General features: G+C 41.3%; 1 protein-coding gene and 1 pseudogene across 1 annotated transcript in view; one reads left to right on the top strand and one right to left on the bottom strand.

The window, feature by feature from the left end:
* Positions 1-3850, top strand: part of LOC110302700 — a 5542-nt pseudogene extending 1692 nt beyond the window's left edge.
* Ank3 (ankyrin 3) overlaps positions 1-11494 on the bottom strand; it is a 620582-nt gene that overhangs the window by 591837 nt on the left and 17251 nt on the right. The gene's annotated exons all lie outside the window — the stretch shown is intronic.

The following is an 11494-nucleotide window of genomic DNA, read 5'->3' as shown; positions in this document are numbered from 1 at the left end:
CATTCCTTTTAATAGCTGAGTAGTACTCCATTGTGTAAATGTACCACATTTTCTGTATCCATTCCTCTGTTGAGGGGCATCTGGGTTCTTTCCAGCTGTCACAGAGCCTGAGATACTCTTAAAAGAGACATCTCAGCTGCTTCTAGAGAACACAAAGAAAGTTCTACCATCCTGAGGATTGAGCTGCCAATTAAGCTAAGTATTTAGTTCTCACTTTTCCTTAGTGTAGAAATTCAGAGATGGGTCCTTGTCCAGGCAGAGAGACCTTTTTACAAAGCATGAGAGCCAAACTTCCTTTCAAAAAGACCATGTAAGGCAGAAGGGACGTTTGATGTCAAAACCCTTCACTTCCCTCGGTAATTTAAACTCCATTCCAGAGGCTTTAACATATAGTCAAGATCTGTTTGTTAAATAGAAATGACATCACAACTAAAGAAGGGTTTGTAGAACTTCTGGAGACCTAAAAGGCACTTGCAATAGATTTTAGAATGTCCAGTGTTGTTTGTAATGGAAAGTGACATCAGAGAATGACTTCCTGGGGAATCGAGAACAGATTGGATGAGCTATGAAGATAGACTGAGGATCTCCTTAGGTAACGGGCTAGGTGAGGACCGGAAACATAGCAAGGGCTGTGAGAGAAAAATTACAAAAAGCACAGGACCCTGATTAACCACAACCGCTCCAAACCTGAAAATGAGGTGCAACATGCTGACAGAACAAAGAAAACTGTATAAACAGAGGAAAAATTCCACGTAAACATTCTTTTTGTCTTGGATCAGTTCTTCCCACAATTAATGTATGAATTCAAAGTTATCTCAATGAAAAGAAAACCAGAGTCTTTCATGCCACTCTGAGAGATTGTCCTCAAAGACTTTTTTTTAGAAGAACAGGAATAGTTAAGATAATCTTGGTTGGTTGATTTGAGTTCATGTTTTGCTTTGAGACAATCTCTCACAGGTAGCCCAGGCTGAGACAATCTCTCACAGGTAGCCCAGGCTGGCTTCAAACTGATACTCCTCCTACCTTAGCCTCCCAAGTAATAGAACGATGGTCATATGCCACCATGCCCAGCAGGAATAGGTAAAATGGTTTTAAATAAGTCTAGATAAAGTGTCTATTGGAGAAGAGCATTTATAAAACACAGCATTTAAGGCAACAGGACCTGGAGAGATAGATGGCTTAGCAGTTAAGAGCACTGACTGTTCTTCCAGAGGTCCTGAGTTCAATTCCCAGCAACTACATGGTGGCTCACAACCATCTTTAATGGGATATGATGCCCTCTTCTGCTGTGTCTGAAGACAGTGACAGTGTACTCACATATCTAAAACATAAATAAATCTTTAAAAAGCAAAACAACAACAACAACAAAAACCAGGAGAATGAAACCAGGCTAAACAACTGGTTTCAACCAGACTTTTAAAACCATGAACAAAGAGGCTATAGACATGAGTTAGTGATTAAATGTTGCAGACTATTTGATCACACTGTGAACCCCAAGATTGTGTTGTTTACTGAAAAAAGAAAAAAAAAACAAAACCTGTGTCTAGTTGTGGTGTGGCTCAGCCTTAGCCCACACTTTAATCCTTCTGGGGGGAATACAGACACACCCTCAGTCCTCACCTTTAATCCCAAACAATGAAGGTGAAGTTAGTTTGTAAAAGGAAGGCAACTGTGTTTGAAAGTGATGAGCCAGAGAAAGATTTGACAGAATAGGACATATCCAACTCTTACAAGAGCAGAGAAGCTACTTAAGAGAGCTGTGCAGAGAGAGAGGAGGAGAGACAGAGGAACAAGGCAGTTTTACTGGGACAGTGTTACAGAGGCAGATTGATGACAAAACAAGCTAGACACGGGTAGCCCTATCTTCTTGCCTCTCCAAAAGCCAACTTTTTTCATCACAAAACCCAATAATGCAGTAAGCTCCATGACTCAAACAGCAGGCAGCTCATCTCTTTCTAACCTTCCAAGTCATGTGCTTGAAGATGCTTGAACCACACGAAACAGGACTATTAGGAGGTGTGGTCTTGTTGGAGTGGGTGTGGCCTTGTTGGAATGGGTGTGGCTTTGTTGGAGTGGGTGTGGCCTTAATCCAGTAGGTAAGGCCTTGTTGGAGGAAGTGTGTCATTACGTAGGTGGGCTTTGAGATCTTCTGCCGCTCAAGCTCCGCCCAGTATGGAATAGCCCCTCCTCCTGGCTGCGTTCTGATCGAGAAAAGCTCCTCCAGCACCATATCTGCCTGCATGCTGACATGCTTCCCATGATGATAATGGATTGAACCTCTGAAACTGTGAGCCAGCCCCAATTAAACATTTTGCTTTTGTAAGAGTTACCTTGGTCATGTTGTCTCTTCACAGCAATGAAACCCTAAGACAGGACAGGAACTCAAACAGGAAATTCTGTACACACAACGAGAGGTGGGGGTGGATGGGGAGAATCTAAATCAAATGAGACTAAATTGAATAATTTGTAAAGAATAAAATCAAGGAGTGCTAGGGAATTAAATGACATTGAAAAACAATATCCAATTGTTTGCTGTCAATAAGACACATGCAGACCAAAGGAAAAAGATGGAAGTCAATACATCAAGCAAGTGCCTTCTACTCAAACAAGTTGAGCAGCCTCCCACCTCCCAGCCGTGGATCCCCGCAAAGTGAGCAAGCTTCGGACAGGACAGGATCCGGAGCAGGATCCGAACATCCTGCACCCTCGAGGAAATGCACTTCCTGAGGGAGAGAGCATGGGAGGTAAGGATCATAAAGCTAAATCAGAAGAAATTATCAAAGAAGGAAGTAGAGATAATAAGACAGAAGAAAACAAAGACAGATGGACCATCAAGTGGGGAGAGCAATCTAGAGATTGACAATGATGCCCCTCAAGAAACAGGAGATGGAAATGCAGATATAACTGAGATGATGGACCAAGCAAATGATGGGAGGGGGTGCTACTGAAGCCCTAGATGAAGGTGAGCTGTAGAAAAGCCATTGACTTGATCACAAACTGACACCATCAAGCTAAACCCTCGCCTGGGTGTTCCACACTCCGAAAGAGTCAGTGTCTTCATCAAATGACAGAAGCCAAATTCTTCCATCCCAGGCCTCGACAGAGCCACTGAAATAAGCCCTGATTCTGCTCAGCCACGCAAATGGCAAGGGAAAGCGCACAGACTCCTGAGTCACTGGGAAGAAGCAGCTCATGATCTTGTCCTTGCCTTTAAACTGGATTATGACGAGGATGCCCGTGAAATGCTGAAAGAAGTCCAACCTCAGGCTCAAAACTGTGCTGAAATCAAGGAAGTATGAGCAAAAATGTGAAGAGGAAGAGATAAAGAAACAGAAAAGGTATAGAAGGCTCGAGAGGAGCATGAGAGAGCACGAAGCAACCAGAAGACTATCTGGAGCTCAGTGTGGCTCTTTTCCAGGAGGTTTTCCTGGGGGAATGCCTGGTAATTTCCCTGGAGACATGCTCGGAATGGGAGGGGGCATGCCAGGACTGTCAGGAATGCCTGGACTTGCTGAAACCCTCAATGATCAGAGGTTCTTGTACCCAGTCGGGATCCTGAAGTCATGGTGGCTTTCTAGGATGTGGCCCAGAATCTGGCACATATTTTTTGTTTGTTTGTTTTGTTTTTTGGTTTTGTTGTTGTTGTTGTTTTGAGACAGGGTTTCTCTGTGTAGCCCTGGCTGTCCTGGAACTCACTTTGTAGACCAGGCTGGCCTCGAACTCAGAAATTCGCCTGCCTCTGCCTCCCGAGTGCTGGGATTAAAGGCGTGCACCACCAAGATATCAGAGCGATCCAAAGGTTATGGATCTCATCACTACACTGACAGCCATGTATGGAAGTCAATCATAGTGTCAAACAAAGCCCTTGCTAAAAGAAGAGCAGGTTCGCTCACTTACCGGGTGCTGCAGTAATACAAACTAGTGGAGCGAGGGAGGTGGCTCAATGGTTAAAAGCACAGACAACACATCCAGAGGTCTTGAGTTTGATTCCCAGCAACCACATGGTGCCTCACAACCAATCTCAATTCCCAAGAACAACACGGTGGCTCACAGCTGTCTTTAATAGAATCCAGTGCCCTCTTCTGGCACGCAGGTGTATGTACAGCTGAACACTCATACACGTGAGATAAATTTTAAAACAAACAAACGATCTATCTCTGACCTCACCAGGATAATCCCTAAACCTTCTGCATCAAATGGTCTGAGACATTTTATCGAGGTTTGCCATTAGGGTATTCATTCAGATAATGTTTTCCTATTAGGAATTACAAACTTAAAATATTTTTTAACCTTAAACATATTTTTTAAAAATTTAGGGGGGTGTCATTCCTATATTTTTCTTACTAATCTTTCTGGGTTTTTCATCTGAATTACTGGGCAAGGCAGGTGACTGTGAATTACTTACTGCCCTCATGAGTGAAATAAAGATTCGTTAATTGCAAGCAAATGAATATATATGTATATGAATATATGTGTATGTGAATACATATGTATATATGCATGTATATGGATATATGTATATGGATGTATACGTATATGAATATATGTGCGTGTGTGTATATATACACACACATATAAACATATATATATGTATATATATCAAGCAAACAGAAACCAACAACAAGCAGCAGTAACTACACCCACAATTGGGAAAGTAGACCATAAATACTAGCATGATCAAATAAGACATGTGACTGTTTATTTATTAAAGAAACCAATACATTAAGGAAATTGAGCCATTGTAAATGTATATGCATGCAATATTAGTGCACTTAGTTTCCTTTTTAAAAGTTTAACTGGGCATAAAGTGACAGATGCGTATCTAGATACAGTGATAATGGGTGACTTCAATACCCCACACACATAGTTGGATAACGCATACAAAAAAATTCTACAAGGAAACTTCGGAATTAGAGTGTACCATAGGTCGTGTAGACTCAACCAGTACCTATAGAATCATCTATCTGATAGCTGTGGAATACACAGTATTCCTTCTCAGTAGCCTATGGAACTTTCTGTTAACTAGATCACATTTTTGAACCATAAGGCATATCTTATCAAATACCAAAAAAACATACAAAAAATGGAGAAGAATTCATTCTGCATAATCATATCATAACAGGAAAAAAATCAATAGCAAGCAAAATGAAAACAAACAAACAAAACCACCAAGGAGATCGAACAAATGATCTGTGGGGAAACTGAAAATTCCTAAAATTAAATGAGAATAAAACCACAACTTAGCCAAAGCTTAGAGGTGCGGCCAAGGCGACTTTAACAATAGCTCTTGAGGACCTGCATGGGAAAACCAGCAAGGGAATAAACAACTGTTCTTCTGAAGGTCTAAGAAAAGAAGAGCAAACCAAGCCACACATCTGCAGAAATAATAGGTACCCAGGCCGAGATGAACAAAATACAGACTAAAAGAAAGATATAAAAACATCGATGAAGGGGTTGGCAAGATGGCTCAGTGGGTAAGAGCACTGACTGCTCTTCCAAAGGTCTGAGTTCAAATCCCAGCAACCACATGGTGGCTCACAACCACCCATAATGAGATCTGACACCCTTTTCTGGTGCGTCTGAAGTCAGCTACAGTGTACTTATGTATAATAATAAATAAATCTTTGGGCCAGAGAGAGCAAGGACTAAGCGAGCGGGGTTGACCGGAGTGAGAAGAGGTCCTAAAAATTCAATTCCCAACAACCACATGAAGGCTCACAACCATCTGTACAGCTACAGTGTACTCATATACATGAAATAAATAAATAAATCTTTTAAACAAACAAAAAAAAATCAATGAAACAAAGGGGGTAATTCTTCCAAAAGACAAGATGAACACTTAGCTGAACTAAATGAAAGAAAGACAGCAAACACCAAAGTTAATCAAATTAGAGAAAAAAAAAAAAAACCCAGAGCCTGATGTTTCATCCTCAGCTGGAATGTGGGGCTATCTGCTGAGGATGTGGGAGAAGATTGTGGTGTCCAGAGAGCAATGACCTGCAGGGTACATACCATCCCTCTAACAGGACAGTCTGTAACTGCCGTCCCTGTGTGGGAAGATGCCTCACCAAGCACTGTAAGAGGCACTTATCTCCCACAGGAGCCCTGTAAGAGACAAGGCCAGAAGTGACCTCTGACCAGCTGCCTGGGCATCCTGTAGCCCAATCAAGTAATCGCATACAATGGTGATCTAAGGAACCGAGGCGAGAAGCATTGAAACAGACAGTAACTCTCAGCCTGTTCATACAAGCAGAGACCCAGAAACTAAAAAGAATCATAAGGAAATACTTGTCAGGCTAGAAGACACACTGAGACCGAGGTTAAGAATGTTCTGGTGGACTCAAGAGAACACTGAATACATTAAAAAAAAAAAATCATTGAGTTCAAAGATGGCCATAGAAACTTCTACATATGGGAAAACGGAGAAGTTTGTAATTGTGGGATAATCATGGAGACCTAACATAGACGTAACGAAAGGAGAATATAGGGAGCCAAGGACATGAATATTCTAAGGATAACAGCTGAGGTGTCTTGCAAAGCTACAGATGCAGGAAGCTCAGAGAAACCCAGAAGACAAGTTCCAAGTATCCCCCCTGAGACATGCCCTAAACCCAGCACAAATAATCGCTTTACCAGGAGGAGTGAAAGTTAGAAGGGTGTGGTGGTGCATGTTATTATTCCCAAGGTTCAGGAGGCAGAGGAAGGCTCGTGAACTCTGTGAGTTCAAGGCTGGCCTGGTCGACATAATGAGTCCTAGGCGAACCCGGTTTATGTGGTGAGATCCCATCTTAAAACAAACATAGCTAAGGTTATATATTGGGTTTACCTTCAAAAACTATAAGGAAAAGAGTGCCATAAATATTTAAAGTGCTAAAAAATAAAAACAAACAAACAAACAAAAAACTGGTAGCCTGGCTCAGCAAGTAAAAGTGCCTGTTACCAAGCCCCTAGCCCCAAGCCCGATGGCCTGTGTTCGATCCCAGCACCCACTTGTTAGGGGAGGGTTTACTCTCACAAGTTGCCCTCTGACCTCCCCACACACATGCATACACACAGAGAAAGAGATACACATACACACACACACACAAACACACACAGACATGCACACAGAGATTAAAAATTTTAAATAAAATTCTATTCAATCAAATTGTTCTTCCAAAGGCATGAAAGGAAAAATAGATCATTTTGATAAAGTTCTAGCATTTGTCCCTTTGCAAAAAGAAAAATGGGTATAGTAAATAAAGACTTTCTCAGACAAACTCAAATAGAGGGAATTGGAAAAATAATAAAAAGGATATGTGTCGGTGAGCTTTCTGTCATGACCCAGAGTGCCTGAGATAACTTACACAGATAGGGTTTCTTCTGACGCACAGGTGGGACATGGCCGTCAATGATTAACTATCCCGGGCTTGGGAAGCTGTGGCACGCCTACGCAGTACCGAGTAAGGTCATGATCGAGCAAAAGGACTTGTCTCTTCCTTGAGGCAGGAGAGGGGAACGAAAAGAGTTCCACAGTCCTCTGGAAGGAAATACTCCCCATCACGTTTGACCAAGCCCAGAGTCCCAATGGACTCTTTGCCTCTCAGTAATGCCGTCCTGAGAAACAACCAGTTAGCACCTGGACCGGGCTGGACTGGGGGACGCCATGGCATCTCAAAGTGACACAAAATTAAGAAAACAATATCGTCGTCTTCTTAATTTACAATAACTGCCAGTCAATGTTGTAAGAGGCGCATCGATAAGGAGATCAAATCAGTAAATCACTAAGTGAAATACTGTATGCAGCTTTTAACTTCCTCACGGGGATAGTCCCAGGGCATGGGGTGTATCTTTCTGTTTCTGGTATGATTGGTCCCACGGTACAAGGAATAGAAACCAGTCTATTTAATATCAACAATGTGTTGGTATGTCATTCTCCAAATATTTTATATCTTAAGTTAAAAATAATAACGATACTTAAAGAAAACAATATCAAGGAATAAATAAATAAAGGTAAAATAAAATCTTTACCTTTGCTTACTCTTTAAGCAATTTTTAAGGATTTTTAAAATATGTGTGAGAGTATTTGTGGATGTGTAAGGGAGCATGTGTGTGAGTATATGTAAGTGTGAGTGTATGTGCATATGTGTGAGTTTATGAGTGTATTGTGTAAGCGTGAGTGTATGTGTATGTGTGTATATGTGGCAGTGTGTGTATATTGAGTGTGCATGTGTATTTGTGAGTGTATATGTGTATATATATGAGTGCATGTGTGTATATCTGTGTGTATGTGTGACAGTATATGCACATTTGTGTGTTTACATGTGTTTCTGTGAATGTATGCGTATGTATGAGTGTATTGTATGTGTTAGTGTATGTGTGTATGTAAGTGTGAGTGTATGTGGTATGTGAGTGTATGTATGAGTGACAGTGTATGTGTATTTGTGTGAATGTATGTGTGTTTCTGTGAGTGTATATGTGCTTCTGTGAGTGTATATGTGTATGTGTGAGTGTATGTGTATATGTATGTATCTGTGAGTATATGTGTATAAGTGTGAGTGTACGTGTGTATATATGCAAGTATGGGTGTATGTGTGTAAGTGTGAATGTATGTGTATAGATGTGGGTGTATGTCTATAAGTGTGAATGTATGAGTGTATGTGTGTGAGTGTATGGTATATCTATGTAAGTGTGAGTGTATGTGTATACGTATATGTGTGAGAGTATTGTGAGTGTATGTATGTGAGCTTAAGAGTGTAGATGTGTGTGTCAGAGTATGTATGTGAGAGCTTGTGGAAGCCAGAAGAGGTTGTCAGAGCCCCTAAAGCTGGATTTAGGTGCTGGGGATCGAACTGGGGACCCTGGAAGAGCACGGGCACTCTTTGTTGAGCCATTTCTCCAGCCCCCAACTTTTCTTGCTCTTCAGCAATCTGGCAGGTAAGTATTTACCCGAAGGCAACTCTGGAAGGACTACAGTATCACTCTGTTTAGGATTGGAGGGTACAGTCAGTAGAGCTTATTATCATATGACTGGAGTTTATTATCAGCAGCTGGATAATCCAGTGGGATGAAGGAAGAGCGACAGCCATGTTATAAGGAAGTTGGGAGGGACACTTGCAGGGTCTATATGATAGCACACTGATAGTGGAAAACAAAATGTCTCAGTTGTAAACTAATTTTTGCAAACTCTAAATAGCCCTAAAGGATTGCAGCCTGAATGCTAAGAGGAGAGAGAACAGACTCATAAAATATAAAATTAAGACAAAGAATAAGGACCACCCCCCCCAAAAAAAAGAACAGTAGCAAAACGATATAATTATCCTAAACATGAAGAAGCAGAAACTCCGGGCTGGGCAGAGAAAGTGTGCACAGTGGTTAAGAGCACTGGCTGTTTTGGAAGACAACCTGGATTCAGACCTCAACACTCCCGTGGAAGTTCCCAACTATCTGTGACTCCAGTTCCAGGGGATGAACACCTCTTCTGGCCTCTGTGGGCATCTGCCTGCACATGTACACAGACACTCATACACATATACACACAAGTTATAGATAGATAGATAGATAGATAGATAGATAGATAGATAGATAGATAGATAGCATCTTTTAAAATAATTGAGTAAAATAAAGGTAAAACAAAGATTTAAAAAAGAAGACCTTGTCTCCAAGGAAGTCACTGTAAATAGGACATGTGCCCTTACAGGTCAGAAAGCGTCAATGTTAGGGATAATGAGAAGCTCAGTCTAAATGGCACAGTGAGTTCTACATAGTGCAGCCACATCGCAAAGTAAGGCTGTGATGCCCATCAGTGAGGGACCACTGTCTTCCCATGACACTGGCTGAGCAAATGGGTTAGATTCAAACCCACAGACCTCCTCAAAAAAAGTTGTTACATTCACAAACTAAAGGGAGCCTAAGAAATGCACACCTCTTTAATGTATGCTCCACCTTGGCACCACAGGCATGTGTATTTGGGCTCTGGTTAGTTGAGGGATTGGTCCCTCACAGATGTTAGAACAATATTAAGGAATCCAGTGTGATCAACACTCCTGTAGTATCCCCTTCATGTGGGAGCAGGCTGGCCCTTTGATGCCAGTGAGCCAGGTCGGAAAACTGGTTCATCTTGCAGGAAGCACAGACTTGAGTGTATAATGACAAACAGTAATGAATATACAAGAATTGTTTAAAGATCTAGCAATACAAAGTACCTAATGTGAACTGAGTTCCAAGCTTTAAACTTCATGCTTGCAAAGAGCCTCTGGGAAGTTAAGGCTGCCGACCACACCATTTTCCAGAAGAGAAAGTGGATGTAAGTCTATATGATCTAGTGATGCACACTTGAATCTGTCTTTGACTTTTAAAAACCTTCCACCATGCTGGGTGGTAGTGGCGCACGCCTTTAATTCCAGCACTTGGGAAGCAGAGGCAGGTGGATCTCTGTGAGTTCAAAGCCAGCCTAGTCTACTTAGTTCCAGGATAGCCAGGGCTACATAGAGAGACCCTGTCTCAAAAAACTAATTTAATAAATAAACAAGCAAATAAATAAATAAATAAAAACCCTCCTCTTTCATTACTTCTGCACAAGAAGTATCTTCAATGAATGGCTTAGAAGAATGTCTACCAGAAGATGGAAATATTGTTACCAATTTGGTGACATATGCATGGTTGTTTAGCAGTAGAAGAATCAGTTTTGGGCTGGAGAGATGGTTCAGTGGTTAAGAGCACTGACTGCTCTTCCGAAGGTCCTGAGTTCAAGTCTCAGCAACCACATGGTAGCTCATAACCATCTGTAATGAGATTTGACGCCCTCTTCTGGTGTGTCTGAAGATAGCTATAGTGTACATACATGTAGAAATAAATAAATCTTTAAAAAATAAGTTTTGTTTGCCATTTATTTAACTATGTTTCTGATTTATCGATATGATATTTGGAGGGAATACAAAAAAAGCTTTATTTTGAAATGTAAACTTAAATCTAGAGAAAAGGATTCAAACCTGAAGGGGGTGTAGGAGATGCAGCTCAGTTGGTGAAACACTTCCCTAGCACGCAGTAAACCCTGGAACTCCATCTCCAGTACCCCATAAACTAGGATTGGTACTTGCCTGTAAGCTTAACATTCACAGAGGGCAAGCTCAAGGATCAAGACTTTAAGGATTTTTTTTTAACCTATGTATTGAGTCTTATTTCAGCATGGGACACAAAGAAACCCTGGCTAAAAACAGTGAGACAAATAGTTTACCTTGGAGCTGGAGAGATGGCACAGCAGTTAAGAACACTGACTGCTCTCCCAAAGGTCCTGAGTTCAAATGCCAGGAACCACATGGTGGCTCACAACCATCCGTAATGATATCTGACACCCTCTTCTGTGGTGTCTGAAAACAGCTACAGTGTATTTACATATAATAAACAAATAAATCTTTTTAAAAGTAGTTTACCTCCCTGGAATGAAAACAAATGTAAGGAGAAAATCACCGGGGTAGCTAGGGCGCAGGGTCGGCTGACACTTGCCAGCTACCCA

The sequence above is a fragment of the Mus caroli genome, chromosome 10, assembly GCF_900094665.2.
Source record: "Mus caroli chromosome 10, CAROLI_EIJ_v1.1, whole genome shotgun sequence".
Taxonomy (NCBI): Eukaryota; Metazoa; Chordata; class Mammalia; order Rodentia; family Muridae; genus Mus; species Mus caroli.
This window is presented reverse-complemented; position numbering and strand designations above follow the sequence as displayed.